Source organism: Mustela nivalis, assembly GCF_964662115.1.
Source record: "Mustela nivalis genome assembly, chromosome: 5".
Lineage (NCBI taxonomy): Eukaryota > Metazoa > Chordata > Mammalia > Carnivora > Mustelidae > Mustela > Mustela nivalis.
Window position 1 is genome coordinate 146,307,496 of NC_139024.1, and position 26,803 is coordinate 146,334,298.

Below are 26,803 nucleotides of genomic sequence, written 5' to 3' on the forward strand. Positions count from 1 at the left end.
AGGCTTAACCAAATGAGCCACCCAGACGCCCCGAGGGAAAAAAAAAAGTCTTTGTAATTGAACAGCTGTTTTACTCTGGTCTATAAATTGATCAGTCGCTAAACTGACCAAAGGTGGGTTTTTAAAGCCACAGAATTTGAGGCTTTTCTTTCCCCGTGTGCGTGACTACGCACTACTGACAGGTTCCTGGTGTAGTGAAAATGCTGTTGGTATTGCTGGAGGTTGGGGCCCTTTGCTGTGTGATGAGCTGGAGTGTAAGAAATGGGTATTTCATTAAGGAGCAGGTCTTTGCTACTGGCTGCTTCTGGTCTTACATTTGAAAAAACATGTTCGGTCTCACATACACATGCAAAAGAGGGACCACTTCTGCCAGGCCTGCCCTTGGAGGCTAGAAGTTTCTGTGGAAAGGTAATTCCCCGATCCCCTCCCCGCCCCATCCCCCCCTACCCCCCCCTGCCTCCCCCTTCATTTTCTGATCTTGCTTCTTTTCAGTCCAAAAAGCGAAGTTTCCTTTTATCTCCCGAGTAACCTACAAAAAGAAATGCCTCTGTCAGTACCATTTTTGTAAGTGGCTTTGTCAGTCACATTTTTATTGGCCTGAAGTAAATGCTACTTTTTATTAGTCTTGGCATGATTCTTGGCATGTGCGGCTGTGGTTGAGCTTTGCAGCGTATTCGAATGGTATCTTTTTTCGGGTATTCAAGCTTGTGGGTTTTCCTAGAGAAGTCGGTGACACTGGTATCCTGTCTCATCTCTCCACTTCTGGGGACTTTTTCCTGCTATGCCTTTTTTTTTTCCCTCCCTTTTCTTTCCTTAGTTTGTGGTATGTTGTACAGTTCACTTTCAAATGAAAAGTTGTGATGAAAACAGCATGAAGGATTTCTGTCATTTCAACGTTTTATCATCCTGCTTCTGGTCTGTTCTCTCGTGTCCCTTTCCCACCATCATTTTTAGTAAATTCTTATCTGTTAGAGGATAAGTTGCAGACGTAACCCTCCTTCCCCCCCAGACACTCCTGTGTGTATTTCCTAAAACGTGAGAATGTCCCATTCCATATGTCCTCTTCCAAAGCCATAGTTCAGCTTAATTGACAAGGTGAAGAGTGGGACCCTGTGTCCCTGTCCTGTGTCCCCTTCGTTCCTTGGGCCATGCTCCCTTACTCCGCCCAGGCAAGGGGTGCTGGGCTCATCGTGTACTTTCCCAGCCCCTTCTATATCTTGACCATCTTACGGTCTTTGATGCTGCAGCAGAAATTTTGTCTTTAATTTCATTTTCCATTTTGGTTTACGCCACAGCATTCATAGCTTCTCACGGGTGGCTTTTGTCTATATTGTGGCTTCCTGTCTACGTCCTCCGAGCAGCTCCATCCTTGAAGCGTCCACTCCCCTTGGGGTAGATACAGCGAGTCTCAGAATTCCTAAACCGAGCCATCTTCATAGGTGTCCTTTCAACTCAGCATTTTTAACGATTTCTTTTTGGCTGTCCGGTGTCTGCTATATTAAGGTGCCTAGGCTTTTAAAGGTGATGTCCATTCCCAGACCACATACGAGTCTTACTAGAGATATTTGCTCCTACTCACCAAGGTTGGTGAGTTCCATTCATTCTCATCCTTGCCTCCGGACCCTTGGCTGTGGCAGGTCTTAACCTCCTTGAGTCTTTTTGGAACTCCTTCCACACAAAACTTGCGGTAGCCCCACTAATGTGTCAAGAATGGGCAGGGGAGTTGGGAAAAAAACACGTTACATTATTTAGTGAACCCTATATTTTCTCTCTGAACAAAACACGTTTGTATTTTTCCTTTTGGAAGGGGTGTATATATAGTAAATTCAGAAAGTAGAGAAAGATCAAGACTGAGGACATAGGATATTAATCTTGCTCTACTATTACTATAGTAATCCACACACACTATGTGCCCAAATAGATCTAAGACTATTAAATCACACAGTGGAATGCCTGTTCCTTATAGAACTCTCCCCAGGAATGCTGTAGCAGAAAGTCATTATTTATTATTATTATTATTACTACTAATATCATTTAAGAATTTATTTATTTGAGAGAATAGGAGCAGGGGAAGAGGGAGAGGTAGAAGCAGACTCCTCACCTAGTGTGGAGCCCGGAGTCCCCAGGCCTCCTGTACCGAGTTGGGCACAGGACTCCCCTCCCAGGACCCTGAGATCATGACCTGAGCCGAAGTCAGATGCTTAACCCACAGAGCCACCCAGGCGCCCCTGTTATTGTTTTTTAAAAGTAATCTGTATCCCCAACGTGGGGCTCCAACTCATGACTCCAAGGTCATAGAGTCGCATGCTCTACCGACCAAGCCAGCCTGGCAAGTGCCCCTTTAGCAGAAATTCGGTAACCAATACTTCATGGGTAGTGTCTCCACCTTCTTTTTCATATGTGGCAACCGAAATTGGTGTAATCAGAATATACTCAGAATTACATTTGAATTGTAGGTCAAGTCATTTTGTTTTCAGTTTGTTTATTTGCTTTGTTATATAGTTTTTTCAGGACTCCTGTCTATTTTCTCATACTTTGATTGGTAGTAAAAACAAAAATATTCCCTAAAAAGTGACTGCTGGTTTTTGCTGGGAATTTATAATGAAGTGATAGTGTTGTGTGAAGGGTCCTGGCTTCATTCCTGTGGTGAGAACTTGAAATTTCATGAGTGTTTCTGGTTATCTTTTGTTAATAACTTTCTGTTATGTGTACGGTGGAAATCTCAAAGGATTAGGATAATGGCCTTTTTCAGCTTCTCTGAGCTGTAGAAAATAAATTCCTATTTTTACCCGATGCACTGAGTGTAGTTTACTTTTTACAGTGAACATTTATTTATTTATTACTCAGGAAAACACCCTCCCCTTTAATAAAGACCCAAATCAAACCACCATCAAAATTGAACAAGGCAGGGTTGTGTGGTATATCACAAGTGTGTTCTGAGAAATACGTTATGATGTGTTGGGGCAAGATCAGGTTGGTGGGTGCTGGACTCTTTCTTAGAGAATCACAGTGCCTAAGAGGAAGAAACCTGTTTAGCCTGATGTTTCTCAAACTTAGCTCTTCAGTGAGCCCCGGTTTTAATAATACCCACTGAGGTTCCCTGGGATCCCCTTTGGGAAAGCGCAGAGTCTTGTGAAGAGCGTGAACTGTGTTGTACTCAGGCCTCTTCTCCCGACAACTAATTTGTAAAATCGAGGGCGTTAGTAGGGTCACGAATGTTTCCAGTTTCTCCCCAGCAGCGTTCCAGGTGTGCTTGACCCAGGGAAGAGAAGGCGTTGATCTCTGGGTGGGGGTCTGGGAAGAGGGTCTGGTCTGCACGCTGGTGGGAACACCCCTTTCTTTGGGAAGGGGTGGGGGAACGAAAACATCCATTGAGTTGGGGCTTTTGGCTGTTTCCTCTTGTGCTTTAGGTCATAAGCTCATAACATCAGCTCTCAAAGCTGGTGTTACCCCCTCTCTCGAGTAAGGAATTTAAACTTAGGAGAAGGGGCGGGGCTGGAATGAAGCCCTGCTTTCCGGCTCCGTTAGGCCTGGGAGAGGAAATTGGAGCAAGTCTGCCCAGCTCTGCCAGAACCTGTGGTCTTTGTCTCTGTTCCCTTTTCTTTCCTCGGCACCGTCGCTTGGGGGCCACCCAGATGGCCCCATGGCAGTTTCCAGAGCAATCCTCCCTTGGCCGGAAGTTACTGCGGCACCCTGCCAGTTTCCTCCCTTCAAAGGGGTGGGCGTGGGTGTGGGTGAATGAGATAAGATAGGGCGTATTGAATCATTTTTTTTCTGTTGGTCTGACTTGTCTGCCTTGAGGATGATCCCTTGTTCTCTCGATTTTCACTTTGCCTGATGTCCCTTAAAAACCTGGACTTACGTCTGCCCAAGGGCAAGGTCTCGGGCTCTGTGAGTGTCTCCCCACAACCCCGAGTTTCTGGTGTCTCCCGTCCCTGGACTTCCAGATGAACATGAAACGTATTTTCTCATCAGTCCAGTATTTGGAAGAATAAATCACTGATTCCAGAGTGTGTGTATTTAACCCTCCATTTGGGGTTGGGATGGCCTGAATTCGGGTACATAAACTGAAATCTGTTGGAAAACCTTTTGGCAACGAAGCTTGGCTTTGGTTTTCCTAATTCTCTGACTTTGCTATACCTTTCCTCTCCTAAGCATTTAAAAACCTCTGCTTAGGGGCGCCTGGGTGGCTCATTCCGTCGTTGGGTGTCTGCTATGGTCCTGGGATCAAGCTCTGCATCGTGCTCTCTGCTCATTGGGGAGCCTGCTTGTGCTCGCTCTCTCTGTCAAATAAATAGAAAAAATCTCAAAACCTCTGCTTAAAGATGAATGAATTTGCAAGGTGATCTGAAATATATTTTAAGAAAAAATGCACAGTAATACATGTGTAAAACTTCCCTACCTTAAAGGTGTTTCTATGGGCATCGAGGAGAAGCAGGGGCCCTCACTCCACGAGGATTGGACAATTGACATTTAAGCTGTGTTGCACGGAAGCTTCTGGGCTTTGCCAACAACCCCTCTCCCTTCATCTCCAGCTTCCTGAGATACTGTGCTCGTTCCGAGCTTATTCAGAGTAATAAACTGCCCCGTAATTCATGAGCTCGCAAGGCCTTCTTTAACCGCTTGCAGCCAGGAGAATAATGACAACGTTTAAAATTACAGATCGCTCATTTCGGGCCCTTTCTGTTTCAAGTTATGAATGAAATTTATGAGCCAATTATTGGATGGTGGAGCCTGTTTGCAAAGACCAAGCTAGTGGCCCATATTGTCACTGCTGCTGGTGGTGGTGGTGGTGGGGTGGTGTGTGTGTGTGTGTGTGTGTGTGTGTGTGTGTGTGTGTGTGTGTGTGTGTGTGTGTTTAAGAGCGGTGGAGAAGGGGAGGAGGCTATCCCCCTGTGTTTCCCAGAGCTTCCATTCTTATTTCAGACCGTAACAGAGATAAGATCATCAGTTAGCAATAAGATCATCAGTTAGCAAGCAGTAGGTAGCTCTTCGGAGAGGGGATTCTGGTAGCTAGGAAGCAGAGTATGTTGGGGTGAGAAGACCCCAGGTACAGAAGATTTGCTACATAGTCCCTTTACAAACCAAACATGCACAGGCAAACACTTGAGGCAGTGTATGTGGGTAGGTAACTAGGTTTTCAGTAACTATATCTGAAATGGCTGTAATTACTGAAATCCTAGGTCTTTAAAAGTTCCAAAGGAACAGCGGGGCCACATAAGGAGGAAAGCTACAAGATGATAGGGTGTGACTTGAGTTACAAATTGGAACTTGAGCTTTTTTTTTTTTTTTTTTTTAAATTCACATAAAAATTTTTCCCTTTTCAGAGACTGGTGAGCCGGTTACCAAAACATGAAGGCATTTAAGAGAGAGACCATATTAATCATGGGCTTCTCACTTTCTGTCACGAGTTCTAGACGTTTTGGCTTGAAATCAGTCATCAGTGTACTCCTTGGATGTTTACAGAACATCTTGTTTATGTCTTGATTTCTTTCTGGCCTCTCACTTGGTGTCACCTACATCACTGAAAGTGACATTTGTTTATTGACTCTGGAGGCTGCATGACACTAATAGATAATCACACCCCATCTTCATTGTTGGCCATGTTTTCTTCTAAGAGATTAAGAGGGACGGAGAGAGAGAAAGTGCCCGCTCTTGGGTGGGGAGGGCAGAGGGAGAGGGGGAGAGAGAATCTGAAGCAGATTCCCCACTCAGCGCAAAGCCCAACCCCACGACCCTGAGATAATGACCTGAGCCAAAACCAAGAGTCAGATGTCAACCCACTGAGCTATCAGGCACCCCACATTTTCTTTTCCTTTACAGAATGAACTCTGCAGCCCGTTAAGTCCTTAAGAGAAGTTTGTGTGGGACGATTCGGTGCTCATTGCCACCATGGTTTGGGAAGCACAAAGGCAGAACTGTCGTTGTCCTGTATATATTTGAATCATAACGGAAACTTGCTTGGGGCCTTGAACATGATATTTACATCAGGAAATGAAGGTGCTCTCTTGGTGTGTTGAGGGACACATTGTATTTTTTTTTTAAGATTTTATTTATTTATTTGACAGAGATCACAGGTAGGCAGAGGAGCAGGCAGAGAGAGAGGAGGGAGCAGGCTCCCTGCTGAGCAGAGAGCCCGATGCAGGGCTGGATCCCTGGACCCCGGGATCATGACCTGAGCCGAAGGCAGAGGCTTTAACCTGCTGAGCCACCCAGATACCCCGACACATTGTATTCTTAGGCTGTGAAGGAAATGTCTGGTTTAATGACTTAGATTCTAATGAGAGCTCCTTGTGTTTCTGGAGTACTAAAAATTGTGATTAATGTAGATTGTTTGGGTTGAATTATATGTTGCTGTGTTTTGTGGGGTCACTGGTAATATGGAAAAGTATATCTCTGACGGGGGGATATTGGTTTGTAACTCCTTACATAGGAGGGGAAGGTGATCCCTTCTGATCTTTCTGTGTGAAAGCTAATAATGATTTATGACACTCCAAACCTTCATTTTACAATTATTAGAAATGTGTTAATTCAGGAATGCTGAAGAAATCCACTCAGTGTAGCTTTAGTAGCTAAAAACCTAAAGGAGGAAGTTCTGTTTTTGCTTTGATGATATTCAGGATGGTTTATGTTCATATTTCATATTGATTAAATGTACTGAAGTTTTTTTACATTCTTTTTCCAAATTTTCTTATGTCGCTAGCTTCATTGATTTTACAGTGATGCACTTTCATAGCTGGGGATTTCTCCTCTATCTAAAACGGCTTCTGCCCACTGCTCAGGGGAGACCATTTTAACACAAAGAAGAACAGACAGCCTCATTTAATAATACATTTATTGTGGTCACGGGATTTCTGGTGGTTCGTTTTTAAAATTGGTAACCGTTATGAACTGCAAAGGATTTTCAGTAAATTTCCTCTATGTTCGTGCTTGATGGTAGGAATTAGAATAAAATGGCAATTCTCATGTGTGGTCGTAAAGTTACAGAAGTTTGGGGCTCCTGTGGACAGCTGTATAGCAGCTGGTTCCTTGACCTCCCTGCCTTCACTTGCTTCCTGTCTGAAGGCATGCATCCTGTCGGGCAGCACTTCTGGGGCAGCACTTCTGAGACTTGCTTCGGAGTCCCCCAGGGATCTTGTGGGAATGCCTGTGGAGGTTCAGTTGTTACCCTGAGGATGCATTTCAAACTGGCTGGTCCTGAGCGGGAGGGAGGTGGGTGCGTGGTGCAGGAGTGTGGCCCATCAGCCCATCTCTAAGTTTACTTGCACCTGCTGCTCTGGGCCTTTCCTTTTTAGGAGGCTTTTTTTTTTTTTTTTTTTAAAGATTTTATTTATTTAAGTGACAGGGAGATACAGAGAGAGAACAAGTAGACAGAGCAAGACAGAGCAACAGGCAGAGGCTCTCTGCTGAGCAGGAAGCCTTATGTGGGTCTCGATCCCATGACCCTGAGATCATGACCTGAGTGGAAGGCAGATGCTTAGCTGACTGAGCCATCCAGGTGCCCTTTTAGGAGGCTTTATTATCCTCAGGGCTTGATCTCCCAGAGCTCAGCAGTTCTATTTCCTTTTTATTAATTTATTGGGAACAGCATTTAAAATGCTTGTCTGCCCTCACTGCCCATTCGTGTCAGACACTAATGTGAGAAGAGTTGCCCTTTTGGTAATTATTTAAATCATTATGAGTAAAATCATTTGGTAATGGTTTTAACACCAGCTTCAACATCCTGTCCCCCAGAAAAACCCCAAGTCCAGTCACCATTACAGAAGGAAAGTTGGTTGAACAGGGCAGTAGTTGAAGGGATGTTAAGTTTTCAATTTTCAGTGATACTTTGGGTACAGAAGTTACTGTGTTTGTAATTGGTAGTGGTTGGTGGCTTCTTCTTAGTTCCTTGTTGGATGCATCCTGGCTGTAGGTTTAGAAATAGGTCATTTTGAATGCAGAACTCGATCTATGGCATATTTTATGGCTAAGAGCAGTGGGGTTCACATCCTAACTTTGCCATTTGTTGAAGCTATGTGACTTTGGGCAAGTTGCTTACACGTTCTGGGCCTCAGTTTCTTTAACTGAGATTATCAGGGGGGTATCTTCCCTGTTGGTTGTGGTGGAGGTGATTAGAGGAGCTAGTAAATACCCAGAGCTCGTAGACATTCCTAGGGGTAAGCGCAGGTGGCAGTGATTATTGGCAACCCCCCGCCCCCCCATTCAGCTATGGTGCCCTGTGATCGAGTCGGCCTTGAGCTTCCTAACCTCTGATGTCCCTGCCTTTTCAGCCCCCCACCTCCTCCGTCCTCCCTCCTGGAGTGGGTGGTAGAGAGTGGACATGGTTTACTGCTTCCCCACTATAATTTGGGTAGATTAACCAGCACTTTCTGGTAACCTCCTGGAGAAGTGATAATTAATTCATTTTCTCAGAGAACTCTAAAGCAGGAGGATTCTGAGTCTCTCTTGGCAGCCTCTTCCAGTCAGTCAAGTCGCAGACACAGAGAAGAAGCCAGCTCGTGTGGGTGCAGCCCCCCTGTACCTGCCAGACCAGCCAGACCGTTAACCCAGTGGTCCTTTGCGGACGCCCATGGCAGGGGACCAGTGCTTTACTTTTGACCTTACCGTGGCCCTTTTCCCTCGAACCCTTTAATCACACCCTAAAGTTAATCAGCAAACATTTCTTGAACGTTTCCTTGGGTCCAGCGGCTCTGTGGATTTCCGCTGCAAATCCCACTGTCACCCAGGGAGCCCATGGTCGCCCTCGGTGATTTCTTCAGTGTCTGCTTTCTGAGATGATGGCCAGGGGCTGAACAGGCTTGGAGTTTCGCTCGCACTCCCTGTGTGTGTGTGTGCAGAGCACGTGCTGGCCAGGAGGAGTCTACTTGCAGGTTTGTGAACTTGGGGGTGGGGGTGTGGGGGCGGGCATGCAGCTCACTCTCTGTTTCCTTCTTTTTATTCACCTTCGTCAGTTCTGCTAGGACCTCGGAAACCTGTTTTGGGGAGTGTTGACCCTGGGAGCAAGCACGAGCCTGGGGTCTTGTTGGACGGGTGTCTTACCTGTGATGTCCATCCGGGAAATCTGCGGCTGCTGTTGGCAAGCAAGGCCTTCTGTCCTTGGTGAGGGGAGGGGGGGCGCCGGGCTAGCCTTCCGCGTGTCCACCGGAGATGATGCAGACTGGCCATCTCGAGCAGCACCCCTTTCTCTGCCTCCCCCTCCCCCCCTTTAGATGCCCTAGCTCGTGGACTGAGAATCTTCTCACCACGTTCCCTGCCATTCTGATGCACTGTTGTCTCTTCCTGGAACATCGTCCAGCCTCGAGTTAAAATTGGTTTCATTCTCTGGTGGTGTTTCTCTTGTTATTTCCATCTTCAGTGAGTGGAGCTTCAAGCTAGAATTGGGTTTGTACGTGTGAGTAAAGCAGTTTATTTAATCCCTGTGGTCAGTGACCCAGAGCAGATGTCCTTGTTGACCGAGAAAAAAACAAAGTTCAGGGGGTCTCATTTTGGCCTTGGTGTCTTTCTGGTCCCTTTTGGGTAACTCCCCAGTACCTAACATTCTGAGTGTGAGAGATGAGCTCACCAGCTCAGGTGCAGTTAGGAATTCCTGGGACGGCGTCTGAGTGTTGAACAAGGGGTCTCCCCATCTCAGGGGTATTTGTGCTCTACCCATCACGTTATGCACATATGTGTGTTATTTCCAGCTTCTTAAAGGAAAGAATTTACTAGCATTCACGACTGTGTTTTTAGCCACGGTATTTAAAATGCGGAGAATCACCCAGTTTACGGGTCTTCTTCTTCATCTTTTTTTTTTTTTTTTAAGGATTTTACTTAGTTATTTGTGAGAGAAGGAGAAAGGAGAGAGAAGGAGTGAGGGGGGGGCAGACTCCCCGCTGAGCAGGGGGCCCAACACGGGGCTCCATCCCAGGACCCTGAGATCCTGACCTGAGCTGAAGGCAGACTCTTAACCTTAACTGATTGAGCCACTCAGGTGCCCCTCGGATTTTATTTTATTTTTTTTTAAAGATTTTATTTATTTGTCAGAGACAGAGGGAGAGAGAGCGAGCGAGAGCACAGGCAGACAGAGAGGCAGGCAGAGGCAGAGGGAGAAGCAGGCTCTCTGCCGAGCAAGGAGCCTGATGTGGGACTCGATCCCAGGACGCTGGGATCATGACCTGAGCCGAAGGCAGCTGCTTAACCAACTGAGCCACCCAGACGTCCCCGGATTTTATTTTTTAAGTATTCTCTGCACCCGGAATGCCAGGGGGGCTCAGTCAGTTACGTGTCTGACTTTGGATCTGGTCATGATCAGGTTCCTGGGATCGATTGAGCCCTGTGCTCAGCAGGGAGTCTGCTTGTCTCTCTCAACCTTTGCCCCTTCCCCTGCTTGTTCATGCTATCTCTCTGTCTCTCTCAAATAGGTACCCCCCCCCCCCCAAAAAAAGTAGTCTCTGTACCCATTGTGGGGCTTGAACCCCCAACCCCAGGTCAGGAGTCAGACGTTCCATCCACTGAGCCCTCTGGGTGCCGCCAGAAGTCTTTAAACTTTCTACGGAAGTAGCACACATGAGACATGTTCACGGATCCCGATGCACATTGAGGTTTCAGAAACGGAACATACCTGTTGTTCAACCAGCGCCCAGGTTGAGAAAATCTTACCAGCTCCTCCCCAGAAGCTGTTTTCAGCAGCTTAGTTGAGTTTGGAATTGTTTGGACGTCTGAACAGGTGTGGCAAATGCTTTCTCAGAGGAGGGCAGAACAGGGTGCAAGTAGGGCGAAAAGCACGAGGGGGAGTGGAACCGAGAACAAATGGGAGATGGGGCAAGACTGACAGCTTCTCCTGTCTGCATGCTCATACTGTAACGTTTAAATCTCTCTTTCCTTTGTTCTGTTTTTAGTAGATTGCAATTAACATTTACATTCAAGCTTTAAAATTCCTTGGAGCTCTGTTGTGGGGAAAAGGAGAGGGACGCTTGTGACTTCTGAAAAGGACCTGCATCTCACCCACCAGGAAATTTGACTGGGTCATGTTTGAATTTCATTATATAGTATTTGAGGCTGGGGATGTTACTCTGGATGGTTTTGCCTTTTCTGATGATGCTCTTCCATAAATCAAGAACGCTTTTGTTTGTGTGTGTGTGGGGGGGTGAATTTTGTATATTTCTGTATTTTAGTTTCTCCCTTTAATTATGTGATTGATTTCAGACATCTTATGAGTAGCCAATGCGAAATACATATTCATTGCCCAAATTTGCTAGGATAGCAGAGTCTGGTTTCAGTTAATTTGCAGAGTTCATTATAGTGCATAATTCATCAGGTCCAAGAAATCCAGACTCCTAGCCAGTGTAGCTTTAAACTTAATTATTTTCTTTGGAGCCCTGTCAGTGACAGCTAAAACAAGCACATGCTCAACCAGAAACCCCACTAGAGTGGGTTTTTCTCATTCAGACCTGAGTCTCCATTCTAATGCTCCTTCCCCAGCATGGGAGTGACATCACTTTCTCATTGAATTTTTCCAGTCTTTTGGATTGGTGCAGATAATTCGGTTTTGTTCCCCAGAATGTCCCTTAGCAGCTTTTAGTCATCTTAATCTTTTCTCTCTTTTTACTTTAGCATCCTGGTGAGTTTGGTTTAACTCCTTTGTGCTGGCTTAAGAACCACAACTACCATCTTAGAAAACCTCCTTCCTACAATGACATGGCGTTCTGTGTTTGTTTATTTATTTTTAAAAAGATTCATTTATTGTAGAGAGAGGGAGTGTGGGGTGGGGTCAGGGGAGGGGAGAGGCAGAGGGAGAGAGAATCTCAGGGAGACTCTGCACTGAGCACAGAGAAGGCCCCCCCTCCACTGCCTGGGGCTCCATCTCACAACTTTGAGTCCCCGGCCGGAGTCAGAGTCAGGAGCCGAAGGCCTCGCCGACTGCGCCACCCTTAATCTCCCTGTGTTCCACTAAATGAAATTTTAGAAGGTGGACTGTTGGATGGCGATTCTGCTTGTATCTTGAATTTATTAATTATTTCATTTATTTCCCAGTGTGGAGCCCAACCTGGGGCTCAGAATCACCACCCCGAGATCAGGACCCGAGTCGAACCCACTGGGCCACCCAGGCGGCCCCACTGCTCGAACTTAAAAACAAAAACAAAAACCCTCTTCACCAGCAGCCCTTCCTGCTTACGCGCGGTCCTTCATTATTCTCATGGTCCTCATCCCTCTTTGTCCACATGGAAATGACAACGAGGGTGAGAATGCGTCTGACAGTTCCGTGGCACTGGCTGCACGCGGGCCAGTTGTCTTAGGCGTTTTGCATGTATTAACTCACTTGATCCTCACACCAGCCGTGTCAGCAGGTACCGTTAGCCACATGTCAGACCCCAGCTCGCAGGCTGTCTGGCTCCGAAATCTTACTGAGAGCCACCGAGGACTTGACGTTCACCATTTCGTTTTATCCCCCTGCCTGTCCTGAGAAACTAGACTTCCAGAGAAGTGGAAATACACTGGTGTTTTTGCTCCTTCTTTTATTTTTCTTGTTAAAAAAAACAAAGGTGGGGAGAGGGGGGTCGCCTGAGTCAGTTCAGGTCATGATCTCAGGATCCTGGAATTGAACCCCACAGCGGGCTCTGCGGCTCCCTCTGCCTGCTGCTCCCCGGCTTGTGCTGTCCCTCTCTCTCTCACAAAGAAATAAATAAAATTGTAAAAAAAAGAAAAGGTGGGGCACCTGGGTGGCTCAGTGGGTTAAAGCCTCTGCCTTCAGCTCAGGTCATGATCCTGGGGTCCTGGGATGGAGCCCCACATTGGGCTCTTTGCATGGTGGGGAGCCTGCTTCCCTCCCTCTCTGCCTGCCTCTCTGCCTACTTGTGATCTCTGTCAAATAAATAAATAAAATCTTTAAAAAAAAAAAAAAAGAAAGAAAAGGCATCTTTCAGAGACTTAACTTCATTTACATATGAACGTTGGTAAAAATTGAGGAAGAGATAATCCTATCCCCTTGCTCTCCACTTTGTGGTTAAATAGTGACAGTTGATCTGTTGAATGCCTTCCTTTCTTTAAAAAAAAAAAACACACACACACACACACACAACAAGAGGGAGATTGGGCAGTTGCAAATGTTATCAGGAGAGTCATTTATTATTACATATGTTACAGTGAGGGCTGTAAGCGGTGAGTGAAGTCAGACCCTCCCCATTTTGAGGAGACATGAGATCTACCATTGAAAATATGGTACCGGGCTGTCAGCGACGGAGCCGGCTATTGGGTCCACCGTGACTCTGTGCTTGGCTGCGGTCTGCGTGCGGTCAACAGGCCGTGAGCTCTGATAGGGCTTCAGTTCACGTAGGAAAGTTTCATTGTGGCTGTTTTCCAGTTTCACCTGAAGAATGCCCTGGGTGGCCCTCTGGAAGGTTAAACGAGTAGTAGCTGAACACGAGTGACCTTTTTGGGTGACTGACGACCTCCTGGTGACGCTGGCCCCATGTCTCTTCCCTCATGGAGATTCCAGCTGCCCGGGGCCTTGAAGACTAATGGCAACCACAGAGTCCACGTTGGAAAGCTCTTGGGGAAAATTCCATTCTTTCGAATTTGATGGAGTCCCTTGTTCCGGCTCTTTCAGCTGGTTCCAGTTCTGTCCTCTGTTGGAACCAAACAGTATCTCCCATCCACCAGGCTCATGGTTCATCTTCTCTGGGCTCAACAACCCTGTGTTGCCTCAGCCATTTTTCAAGGGACGTTTTCAGGGGCCTCCGTTTTTCTGGTTGTGGATACCGTGTTAGGATCCTTGAAAACTTATAACCCACGTTTCAAGCTTTCTGTATGTTAGGGCTAACACATTTTGCATGCCTTTTGATTTGGCTCCTCTGCTTCTAGAGTTTATTAGATTTGGCCATAGGGATATGTATCAAGTCTATTTCACTGTTGTATCACACTGAAATGGTAACCAGTAGGGGATTGGTTAAATTAGGGAACATCTGTTCCATGCAATCATTAAAATGATACGGTAGCAATGATATTGAATGACCTCATGTCCTGGAACAAGTGAGAAAACAGTACCTATAGGTTAAAATCATTTCAGTTGACTATTTGTTTAGGAAACCTAGTGTAAAAAGGTTATACGCCCAGATCAGCAGTGTTTGTATATAGGTGTGGTCAAAACACATGCAGTTTTATTTTTGTTGGTTTATCTGAGTAATATTTATTGATCTCCGGCCTTAAGCTGGGCCCACACTGAGTGTTGGGCACCCATTGGGTGGCTCTTACGTTATTACACAGGGACGGAGGACGGTGTGTAAGGGTGTGCAAGCGTGGTGGGCACTCTTTGGCACACTTGGGAGAAACAGCACGTACACAGGAAGGGCTGAAAGAAGGCTTTCTGGATGTCAGGGTATAGAGGGACTGGGGGGGGGTAGTTGCCCAGGTGAAGAGGGTGGTGGAGAGCGGTGTGTGTTTCTAAGGACACTGGAGGGTTCTGAGATGGGAGAGAGTAGGCAGGACTTGGAGAAGAAGGAGGGGTACTCGAGATAAAGCGCTTAGCTCTATTTTCTGCAGGAAACATGTATTATTTCAATGCAGTTTAAAAATACCTAGAATCTTCCTCTTCAGAAGAAGAGTCAGGGAAGCAGTGGGGACCCAGAGGGTGTGCCGAGTCTTCTTAAGGAGAAGCAGCTAATCCAGCTGTGGGTTGAGGCAAGGGAGGTTTTCCCAGACTGGCTTGCTGGCTGGGCTGGGCGTCTCTGGTGAAACAGATGAACACCAGATAACTAATTTAATTTCTAGAAGTGCTGCTTAAGTGCCTTTGCCTCCTACTACTGGTTAGAGCAAAACAAGCATGTGATTTATGTAAAAATACATGAATATTAGTTTTTATCATTACCCTGCAGAACAGCATAAAAGTGACGCTTCCTGCCGTAGCCGCTTTGCAGAATAAAATTAAGAAAATCAGTATTCTTTACAAATGACTAGTCACAGCGGAAAAAACCTGTCTGTTGAACTTACCATTTGTAGATAGCATTAATAAGCCTCTTTCTCCCATATTACCCCAACCAAAACTGAAACACGATTTACATAGCAAAACACAGGCTGAGTGGAACATGGCCCTGAATTCTAGCACAGGGATACTCAAGGTGGCACGAGGTTTTCACTGCGTCCCGTGACCCTGCTCCTGTTTCTGGCCTGTGCTGTCTGCAGTTTCACGCCAGGCAGTTCTGGGGACACGGGGATACCCTCACCTATGCATGGAAGTTTCTGCGGGTACTAAAAGGGAATGGGCCTCGGACTTCTGACCAGTGTCTTCCATGAGATGAGATTTCAACGTTGAAAATCAGCATTCTTTGTTTGGTCTCTGGGCGTGTCCCCCTTCTAGAAGCTGAGAGACTGGGGCAATAGATCCATAGCCTCCCCACCCCAAATCCAGTAACCACCCCAGGAGTGCTGATCGCCTGCTTCCTTCCACCTAGTACGAAGCCTGAGTGTGGGGAGCCTCCTGTAGACGTGGGAGTGTGAATTTCTGGGTTTGAAAAAGTATGAGCACTTGTGAGCACATCTTTTTCTCCCCGCAGATTAGTATTGGATTTGCTTTTCTGCACAACACAGAAACAAATCCCTTCACACAAACCACACATGGTACGCTGATTCATTTTGTAGAGAAGTGACTTTCTAGTTTTCTCTTGCCTTTTCCTTTTTTTTTTTTTAAAAGATAAAATCTACTTTTCCTTTAAATATCTCAAGTCGTGAAAGGGTTTGTATTATAAATATTTGTTTAATAAGTCACTTTTAACAGCATGGAGCTTGGAGGAATTTTCCACAATTGGACCAGGTCCATCCAGTGTATCACCAAAGGTGTGGCTTTTGGCTTTGACTTGTATTTAATTTGGGTGGCTACTTTCCAGAAAAATCAGTTTAACCTAAGGAGTTGTCACAACTCAATTCTGCCTCCCCATCCCTCTTTTGTTTTTAAACAGTTGTTAATCTGTTCAGGATTTTTTTTAAGAAGTCAAATTTATCGAAGTACAGTGTACAGCACAACCCTTTTCAAGTGTACAGTTGGATAAATTTTGACAACTGCATACACCTGGGTATTAACGATCCCATCAAGATGATGCAACACTTATTTTTTTTAAAAAAGATTTATTTATTTATTTACCAGACAGAGCATGCACAGGCAGGGAGAGTGGCAGGCAGAGGGAGACGCAGGCTCCCCACCAAGCAGGGACTCCATCCCTGGACCCTGTGATCATGACCTGAGCTGAAGGCAGATGCTTAACCGACTAAGCCACGCATATGTCCAGATGCAACATTTCTGTCACCTCAGAAAGTTCCCTTATTCCCTCTGCAGCTAGTTTCCCCCTCCCCCAGCCCCAGGCCAACGCTGACCTGATTTCTAGCAATTACTGTAACATTTCTTATAAATGGAAACACTCCAGTGTCGAATTCCTTCCCTTCCATGCCTTTTTGAGACTCACCCATGCTGGGTGTACCAGAAGTTTATTCTTTCCTTTTATCGCTGAATAAGCTTTCCTTTTCTTTCCGTCTTTCTGGGCTTTTCTGTCTGTCTTTGCCTTTCTTTGGTTTTCTGTGCTTTTGGTCTTTCTCTCTAGGCTTCAGGAATGGCAGGGTCCTTGCATTATTTTCTAGAGTCTCTTCCTCAACTGGGCGCTTGAAGCACCCTGTTGTATCTTTCACACAAACTGAAACTTTTGCCAAATGACTGGAGAGAGATCAGGCCGTCTTCCCCCTTCCAGATGAGAGTTTTTTTAAAAAAAAAAAAAAAAAAAAAAGCCTTGTTCTGTACTATCGACTGGATCTAAATGCTGGTGTTCTGACTCTGGGTCAGCGTCTTTCCCCTTACACCAGGCTGCCAGGCTCCCTTTGCACAATATAGGTGAGCTTTTTGTCTGATCGCGTTGCTTGTTTTGAAACTTAGATTTTTGGAAAAGGGTTCAATGCCAAATGTCCTAGAGTTACTGCTAGGCAACATTTCTTCCTCCCAGAGGAATGGAGAAGCATGCCTTTTTCCAAACGGCGGGGACGGCAGGGCCTTCAGGAACAGGAAAATTGATCATCTCTGCTAATGCAGCTTTAATGGATGAGAAAGTCCCGTTCCGTTGGATCTTTGTGCTTTCTTGGTGCACATACGCTGTAAGGACACATTTTTTCTTGTGTGAAGAAAGTGCTGTGTGGAGAGCCAATGTCTTGTCAGGGACGGGTTGGGGTGGGGGGCACGGCCTGGACTGGGAGTCCCCGTGTGCCACCTCTTCCTGCCCCAGGAGGCTCTGTCCAAACCCTAGCAACTGGGACACACTTCTCACAGCACAGACCTGGTCTTTGGACCTCTTCACTGGTGACCCCACATCTTGAAGAGAGAGAGCTGCTTCTGATTAATCTGCTCAGCCCTGCGGTGACCCGCGTTGCTGGTCACACCAAAGCCTGCACTGGGCGCTTTAGCAAGAGTGTGTGTGCAAGCCCAGAGTGGTGAACCAGAGCTGTTTAAATCGTGCGGTCTCCCTTAAACTCCAGCGATGATGTTTTTTTTGTTTGTTTGTTTTTTGTTTTTTCTCAGGGGCACGAGTTTTTTTTGGCTTGCGAATCTGGGGAAGAACAGCCAGTTTGAAACCAGACTTGGTGGCAGCATTCCCTGGTTGATTGATAGATAGATAGATGAACTTGTTTAAGAACAGGTTATTAGACAGTTTCTTTCCACATGTATTTCCACTTTATTTGACAGAGCGTGTGCTTCTGCATGCCCTAGCCGGGGGAGGGGTGGGGAACAGTGGAGGCAGAGGGAGAAGCAGACTCCCCTCTTAGCAGGGAGCCCCATGTGGGGCTCAATCCCAGGACCCTGGGATCATGACCTGAGCTGAAGGCAGAGGCTAAACCGACTGAGCCACCCAGGTGCCTCCCAGTTGGACTTTTAAGAAATGAAGTACCTTAAGTATATTTGTCATTGTCAATTAAACCTTTCCCTGGACCTTATAGGGTGGGTGTTGGTAATCACCTTTGGCGATCTCCCTTAGGGAGCTGAAATGTCCTCTTGGCTCCAGGCACCTCTTTTGTTTTTCTCATCCATATCTTGTTTGGGAAGAATCTTCTGTCTTGCTGCTCAAGGTCTGTCCCTCTGATTCTGGATCCCAGGTGAGGATACCTGTGAGGCTTCCAGCGGTCCAGGAGCCTAGTGAAGTTAACTCAGGCAGTTGAGTGGTGAGGTTGGCCTGGAATTCCAGTGCGGGTCTGCCCAGAGGGCCCACTGTGGCTCGAGGGGGCCCCACCTGTGTTTCACTCCTGTAGGGTAACCTACCCCATTGCTCTTCTGTTTCTAGCCATTTACCATTTCCTCTCTGATACCTTATTTGTTCCTCACTCGTTTTTGGTTTTCTCCGCTGAATATAAACGCTTGAGGGCAGGAATCTCCGCGTTCCTGCTCACAGATTTACCTCAAGCCCCTGGAACAGTGCCTGGCACTTCATGCTTCCTGAGTGGTGTTGAGTAAAGAAAACTTTGAAATATGCCATAGTTCACATTTCACATAGTTCACATTGTGATCTGTCACGGGCATGGCTTCGATCGGTACATGGTGCTGGGAGGTCGGTAAAAAGCCTGCAGTAGCCGAAGTTCCTGTATCGTTCGGTACTTGTGTGTTGACCCTGGAAATGCACTTGGAGGTCTCTTGGAGGGGCAGGGAAGAGGGAGCTTGAATTTGCAAAGTGGCGGAGGGAATCGGGACACAGAAACCAGAAGGTAGATCTTGAAAGAACTGTTTTGGGGCCTATGAAGTGGGACTGTAGTAAAAATTCGTGAGGTATTATTAGTCTTTTGCGATTCTTGGTTTCTGGAGAATTATCAGTAAAGTGAAAAAAAAAAACCACAAAAAACAAAACAAAAATCCCCCCAAAACCCCCAAAACCAAACCTAACCCAACCCAACCCCTCACACCATACCTGGATACCTGGCCCAGTTTGGTCCTGGCTGCTCCTGTGAGAGTTTCACAAGAAACAGGAGGAGCGTGGAGCTTGTCTGAGAATTATCATTGTACTGACATTCAGGGATTCTGTCAGAAAGACGGGACAAACGTCAGCTTCTTTACCACGCAGACTGTAGGACTACAGAGCATCAGAAGCCGTGTTGGTCTCTGGGAATTTTGTTCAGCATCAGTGTGGGCGGCTTGCAAAGTGAGGTCTTATTTCTCCCCCCAGTGAGAACAGCTGGCTTTGGCCCAGGGTGGTGAGAACCAAGGTGGGAGTTGGTACCTCATCTAGAAGAATTACAGTTTCAGACAGCTGTGATTGTCAGCATGGGGCGCGGAGGGGGTCGTCAACTCCAGAGGGAGGAGTGGAGTCGGGTTCTGACCAGCACCACCAGTGCTTGGAGCTGCCGCCGTGTCTAGGGTGCGGTTCGTCTACCTTCAAAATTAGGGGGTGTGGTCAAATGGGGGGGGTAGCCTGCGGTTCCCCATCAGGTGTGGTCGTCCTGAGTTATTTGTAGAAAGGAGGGGGTGTGTGTGCTCAGTGCTTAATTCAGGTCTGATTGGAGTTTTCAGTCCAAGATTTTAACTGGAATTAGGAAAGTGCTTTAAAGAAGCAAGTCCTGGTGCCGCCCCCCGCCCCCCGGGTGGCTCAGTCAGTTAAGCGCCTAACTCTGGGTTTCAGCTTAGGTCATGATGTCAGGGTTGTGAGCTGAGCCCCGTGTTGGGCTCCTAGGTCAGTTTGGAGTCTGCTTGAGATTGTCTTTCTGCCCCTCCCCAGGTTCACACACTCTAGATAAATAAATAAAATCTTCAAAAAAAAAAAAAAAGCAAGTCATGTGGTTATGTGTCCCCTGGGCCCAGTGTCCTGGCCATCTCTTTAGTACCTGCTATTTATTATGACTGACTGTTGAAATACAAATTTTTTTTAATGATTTTTTTTTTTTTTTTTTTGGTGGTTCCCAAATCCATGAAAGAAGGAAGTGATGCTTTTAAATTAATCTTCTTTGTTCAGTTGGATTTCTTGAGGCTGAGGACATAATCTGGAGCCAGGATTTGAGCATAGGTAGTTCACATGGGTCCTGCTTTCTTTTGGTTCCATTCTATAAATGTCATTTGGTTAAATACTTTTTCAACTAGTACCTCTCAGGTACAGCTAAGGGGCTTGGGGTCGGGTGGGGGGTGTCTGTACATGTTTTGGTTCTAAAAAGCAAGTGTCTTTCTTGAAAAGATAGATAAAATACAGATTCTGCTGTTGATTTAGGAATATTTTATAACAAAGGTTGCCTTTTTAACCATTTTAAGGTTTTCCAAGGTTGGTAGTACTTTCTGTGCTTCAGACTGCTTAAAACCGGGGACATTTTGGGGCACCTGGGTGGCATGCTATGTTAAGTGCTTGACTCTTGATTTTTGGCTCAGGTCATGACCTCAGTTTGAGCCCCACATTGGGCTCCGTGCTCAGCGTGGAGTTGGCTCTGTCTTCCTCTCCGTCTGCCCCTGCCTGCCCTGCACATGTGCTCGTGCGTGCTCCCTCTGAAATAAATAAATCTTTTTTAAAAAAAAAGTTCATTCATATATATATATAATTTTTTATATTTTTATACATATAAAAATATATTTAGGGACGCCTGAGTGGCTCAGTTGGTTAAGCAGCTGTCTTCGGCTCGGGTCATGATCCCAGAGTCCTGGGATCGAGTCCCACGTCGGGCTCCTTGCTCAGCAGGGAGCCTGCTTCTCCCTCTGCCTCTGCCTGCCATTCTGTCTGCCTGTGCTCGCTCTCTCTCCCTCTCTCTCTCTGACAAATAAATAAAATCTTTAAAAAAATATATATATATATTTAAAATTATATATAATTTTATATACATAAATAAATATAATATATAAATATAGATATATTTATATATATTAATGTATATAAATAAATATATTTAAAATATATTTAAAAATATATTTTATATTTTTTAAAAAATATATTTTTTAAAGAGGGTATTTTGGACCATTTTTGACATTAGCAGTAGTGGTATCACTGAAATCCTGTCACTGTCAAGATTATCCTCCTCTCTCTCTCTCTCTCTCTCTCTCTGGGCTTTGGAATGTCCTCAGTCTCTTTCAAGAGCTGAGCTTTAGCAGACCTTTGAAGCAGCGTGATGCAGTGAAAGGATTGCTTGAGCCAGAGGCCTTGGGTTTGAAGCTTACCTGTGACGCTAGTGGAAGGACTGTGGGCAAGTCATTTATCCCGTGCGCGCCTCCGCTTCCTCCCGAGTGGAAAGGGAGTCACGGCAGTAACTTTGATGCAGGGTTTAGATGAGTGTAGGTCTGGCGCAGAATGAGTCCCTGTTTTAACTAGTCGTGATTTCATGCGTCCTTTTGCTGCCAGGTACTTATGATTAAAAGTGGAATATTGCTGCAGAATTTTTAACTTCATTGTATCAACTTAGCAACAGAAAAAAATTTTTTTCTTTTAAGCAATAGAATTTTTAAATTTCTTTATATTTATTTATTTATTTGACACAGAGAGAGAGAGAGATATCACAAGTAGGCAGAGAGGCAGGCAGAGAGAGAGAGAGAGGAGGAAGCAGGCTCCCTGCTGAGCAGAGAGCCCGATGCGCCGACTCCATCCCAGGATCCCGAGATCTTGACCTGAGCTGAAGGCAGCAGCCCAACCCACTGAGCAATAGAATTTTTTTAGTCAGAAATGATTTCTTCCTGTTGGTGAAAACCCCTTGAGAAAGGGGGGAAGAAACAGCTCTTAGGACCCATTCAGAAACCATGTCTCTAAAATGAAGAGACTGGATTAACATGTCCTCCTCCCCCACCCCCTACTTTGCACTTGAGAAAATATAAGTATCATTTAGGACAGTGGTTTTGTTTTCTGAGGCGATTGTTCATGGTTTGCTGTACCTTCGGAGTCATTTAAAGGTTGATGCATCGATTTGTGGGTAACAGAAGCTTGGGTTTGATATCTGCAAACCTTGCTTGAAGAGTAATTTCCCCCAAAACTCCCTAGGAAGTTTTTACCTGTTACCTCAGTAAATCTGGAGTTTTGCTTGCCTCTTGCACTTAAATTTTGCCCTGATTACAAGGTGAGCTCTTCCAAAGCTATCTCATGGCTTATGGTGTAACCAGGGGGTTCCAGAATGCCAACAACGTGCTGTCTGAGTTTGTGACACGTTGGCTTGGAATGCATTTTTTGGGTTTCAGTTTGAGTGAGTTCTTCCATTGAGTTTCTGCTCCGAGGGGATGTGTAGGTATTTGTTCTAGGCCCTTCTGTGCCATGGGGCGGGGGCATTTATGTCCTTCAGGGCACTTCACAGAGCTGGGGTGTGCAGAACTGGGCTGAGGGAAGAGGGGAACCCTGCTGGTGGTTTGTTTTCCATAGCAGTCCTGCTCCCACAAAGCTGCAGTGTTGGCGCCTCCCTTCTCCTGCCCTATTTGCTGCTGGCTGGGCCTCGCCACCGGGCTTCATTCAGCAGGTGAGGAGAAGAGCCCACAGGAGGCCGAGTCCGGTTTGCCGAGCGAGCAGGCCCCAGAAGGGACTGGGACAGTGAGAGCAGTGTGCATACACGCAGTTGCTGCTCTGCCTTTGTGTCTGCGCTGCACGGAGAGAGCTGAAGTCCAGGGTCAGGCTGGAGGGTGCATGACTGTGGTCAGCATTTGGGCTTTACTTTTATAAAGTAAAGATTTTTAAAAATTTGTTTGACAAAGAGAGAGCCCGCATGCCAGCATGAGCAGACAGCAGGAGAAGCAGACTCCCGGCCGAGCAGGCTGAGCAGGGGTGCAGGGCTCTATCCCAGGACCCCGGATCAGAGCCAGAGCCAAAGGCAGACCTTAACCTTAACCAACTGAGCCACCCAGGCGCCCAGGTTTAAAAGATGAGTGGAAAAGGAAGGAGAGTCAGGGGCAAGTTAAGGGGAGCTGCCGCTTGGGTTTTGGGGGTACTCTCTGCAGTCACGCAGGGGTTCCAGTAGAAGAAGCAGGATTCCCCCCTTGGATACCGGGGACGTTTTTACACGTGCAACAGGAACTTTTGGGCGTTTCTTGGTTTTTGCTGTTGTGGCTACCTCATCTGTAACGAGAAGCTTGCCATGCAGCCTCTAGCCGGAAATAGAGTCTGAGAACCACACACCCTTGAAGAGCTTGTCCTGGCCCTCCCCCGCGGGCCTCCCCCACCCCCACCCCCACCCTCTCTCTAGCGTCGTTTCGGACCGGCCTGATTCCCCGGTATGGCTGTGCCGGGGCGGGCCTGCCTCATGAGAAAACGTGTTTTGGAGCAGAGACAGTGAGGGATGGGAAAGGTAACCAAACCCTCTTGGGATTCCCAGGTTGCTCAGGATGTTATAAACCGTAAGTGCTCCCTTTGATCTCTGAGGGTGGTGTAGGGCAGGCCGGCGAGGGGGTGGTGGTTACTGGAGGAGAGCTGGAGCCAGACAGCCGGAATGGCTTGTCCAAAGCTCTGAATCCCAGTGGCAAAAAGCTCTGTACTTGCCACTAATTTCTGTGTTCTTTGCTGTGGTTGGCTTTATTAAAAGGGCATAAGGAAGCAGCCCAGACGTTCAGTTCCAATCAGTTTTCTGAGCTAAGCTGGTGGGGGGGGGGTGCGGCGGGGAGGGGTGGAATGGGGCCTTTGGTGATTTCAGAGAAAGGATGATTGGCTTCATGGCTTATTCACTTTCTTGGGGGGAGGGCCGAGAGATCTGTGGAATGTTATAAATCATCAAAGGGGTTCATGAGACACAAACAGATGTTTCATCCTGTCTGGAGAGCTGGGACCAATGAGGGCCTGCCGCCTTAGACCTGATTTTAGGATCGTGGCTCTGATGGTCCCTGTCTCGTATGTCACCTTTCTCTGGACACGGGCCCGCGCTGGCCGTTCGGTGTGCGAGTGATGGACGAGCTGTCTCTGGTTCCTGGAACAGAATTGGGCAACGGGGGCGCTCTGTATGAGAGCAGGGGAGCATGAGGTTTACCCTGAGGATGGCCCTTTAACTTTCTATGAGGAGAAACCACCTAATCAACGGTTGCAAATTATGTAAATTTGATGCAATAATCAAGCTTCTTGCTCCACTGCTTCATTTACCTTTTTGATTTCAGAGAAGTTCAGCACCGTGACTCTTTTCCTTATTTGAACTGGAGCGAGGTGCTGAGAGACTTGGGTCACACCCTAGCCGGGGAGTGCATCCGTGTAAATAACAAGCTGCTAATTTCAGACTCACGCGGCTAAATTATTAGAGCTCCGTTAGTCTGCGCTCGCTCCCCAGCTTCTCCGTCCTCCAGGGTGTTTTCCCGTATGTTGCACAAATGAAAACTGGGGTGCCTGGGTGGCTCAGTCGGTTAGGCGTCTGCCTTCGGGCTCAGGTCAGGATCCCAGGGTCCTGGAATGGAGCTCCATGCTCAGTGGGGAGCCTGCGCCCCCCCCCCCCCCCCCCCGTCTCTTTCAGATGAATAAATAAAATCTTTGAAAAACAAAACAAAACGGGTGCCGAGGTGGCTCAGTTGTTAAGCGTCTGCCTTGGGCTCAGGGTCCTGGGATGGAGCCCCGCATCTCAGCAGGTGTCTGCTTCTCCCTCTCCCACCCCCTGCTTGTGTTTTCCTCTCTCTTGCATGTGCTCTGTCAAATAAATTAATTAAAAAGAAAAAGAGAAGAAAAACTGCCCAGACTTGGAGTGGCTCCGGGGTGGGGAGGTCTGGGGCAGAGGACGGAGGCGGCATTGCTGTTTCAGTCCTCCGCATACCCCGGCCACCCCCAATTCCAGGGACCTTAATATTTCATTAGGATGCAAGTGTAGAGTCCTGGTTGTGTATAGCGGTCCAAACTGGGTTAACCTTGTTCTGTTTCTGTCATGACTGATTGACAAGGAAAGAGGAAAACCTTGACTGGAATGAGCCAGTGTGTAAAATATATGGGTGGATGTGGGGAAAAATGGACTTTGTGGAACTCCGTGGCTGTACTCAGGGCTAGGTCAGAGGTATCTCGGGGTTGCAGTAGACGGTGAAGTGTTGACCGACTCCTCATTCCTGGAGGTGGTTTTGGAACCCTACTGTATTTTCCATTCATCTGGTATTCATTACAATTGCAGTTCCTAAACAAGATGAAACTGTGTATAGCTAATGACATGAAATGTTTCCTCCTTATCTAATCAGGACTCTTAGAGCAGCTAGATTAGATGTTATTCAGAATGGATAATATAAGAAATAATTACTAACCATATTTCACTTGTGGAATTAACCATATGGCCTCAAACTTTGCATCTATTGCAAATGAAAATAAAACCAATAAAGAGCAGTCTGTAGTATTTTTAGCCAGTGGCACACAAGACGATGATACTGTTGGTTATTTTAATCTGTGTATGAAGTATGATCTGCTGTTTGGAATGCAGCAGTTTTCTGGTACTGGTGCATTTGCCCATTTTGTTTGTGGAGTTTTGTGAAATTGTAGCATTTTGATTTGGGGAAGGGAGGCAGTGTATCATAATGATAACATTCACCGAAAAGATCTCTACTCGATTGTATAAGGCAGCATTTGGTGTGCTGGATGCATGTTGAAAGAATTTTGGGAAGAAAATCACAAGATCTTGAGCAGGGGAGCTGGATCCCAGTGGCCAGAGCTGCAGACCCCTAGCCCACTGGTCCCTTCCCCAGGTGCCCCTCCAATCAATAATTACAAGTTCGTTGTCTGCCCTGTACAATAACAGTCTCACCATGGCCATGTGGAGTGTTCAGAATTCCGGTTATAGACTAGAACACGCTGTCAACATGAAAGTGCACCCTTGCATAAAGATTAAATATGATAGCAGGGCCCAGGAAATGTATTAGCAAGTTTAAAAATCCTTTTGGTTTGTGTCATAAGACATCTGTTTTGAAGCTTTGTTTTTTCTGCCCTGTTTCAAAGCCCAGGAATTTGTGGCGGTGAAACCGGGGTGTCTGTTCAGAACCAAAGACTGAGTGCGTTGGGGGACCTAGCTGTTTCATGACTTGTCAGCAGAAAACCCCTTTTCTGCCTCATCTCCTACCCCTCCCCCTTGTATCTGCAAACGACTACTGCCCTCTGGGTGAGTAGTTAACACAGATACAATAACAAAAAAGACTTCCCTTGAAGATAGGTAAAGTCGGTCACTAATAGAGCCCAAGTTAGAATAGCATTTTAATTCGATAACGGGAAGGGTTCTCTACTATTGGAATGGATGGGAGGGTGGGAAATCTTCATAGTCTTGATTGGTGGAATGAAAAGCTCATAAATGTAATTTCACACATACTAAGAAGTATATGGAATGATGACTGTTCGTTGGACCTTAGCATTCAAGGGACAGTAAGAACAGAGGGCCTGTGTCTGGGCCCCTGTGGCTCTGATTCTGTCCCTGGTTAAAGAACAGGGAGCTCAGGTCGTGAGAGCATGACTGTCATCATTCTCTAGACTAATTTTATGTGGATTTGCGATGGGTTACAAAATGTTTTATCATTTAGAGAACTCCCTGGGCTCAAGAAGGTCTCGACAGATGCCTGGGTTATGTGTGTGTGTGTGTGTGTTTATTAAAGATTTCATTTATTTATTTGACAGAGAGAGAGATCACAAGTACGCAGAGAGACAGGCAGAGAGAGAACGGAGGAGGAAACAGGCTCCCCCCGCCAAGCAGAGAGCCCCATGCGGGACTCCATTCAGGACCCCGAGATCATGACCTGAGCCAAAGGCAGAGAGACTCAACCCACTGAGCCACCCAGGGGCCCTGGGTGTGTGTTTTGAGCAGCATTCTCCCCAAGTCCTTTCCCTTCTCCTGCAGAACAGGAGGATGCTCCGTAATAGTGCCTACCTTGTAAGGATTCAGGGAGTGGGAACCACATGAGCAAAGCCTAGAATAGTTCCCGGGACATGTGAGTTTTCAT

At 46.5% G+C, this 26,803-nt stretch overlaps 1 protein-coding gene across 15 annotated transcripts in view; it reads left to right on the forward strand.

Moving 5' to 3' along the window:
* The window catches only part of JARID2 (jumonji and AT-rich interaction domain containing 2), a 256,732-nt gene that overhangs the window by 46,669 nt on the left and 183,260 nt on the right, over positions 1-26,803 (forward strand). The window contains exon 1 of one of the 15 annotated variants that reach the window (XM_082731809.1): positions 23,027-23,269. The exons of 13 other annotated variants lie outside the window; for them this stretch is intronic. The gene's annotated coding sequence lies outside the window, so the exon portion shown is untranslated. Of the gene's footprint in view, positions 1-23,026; positions 23,270-26,803 lie in introns of those variants that run through there. One more of the 15 variants, XM_082731813.1, reaches the window with a different exon arrangement.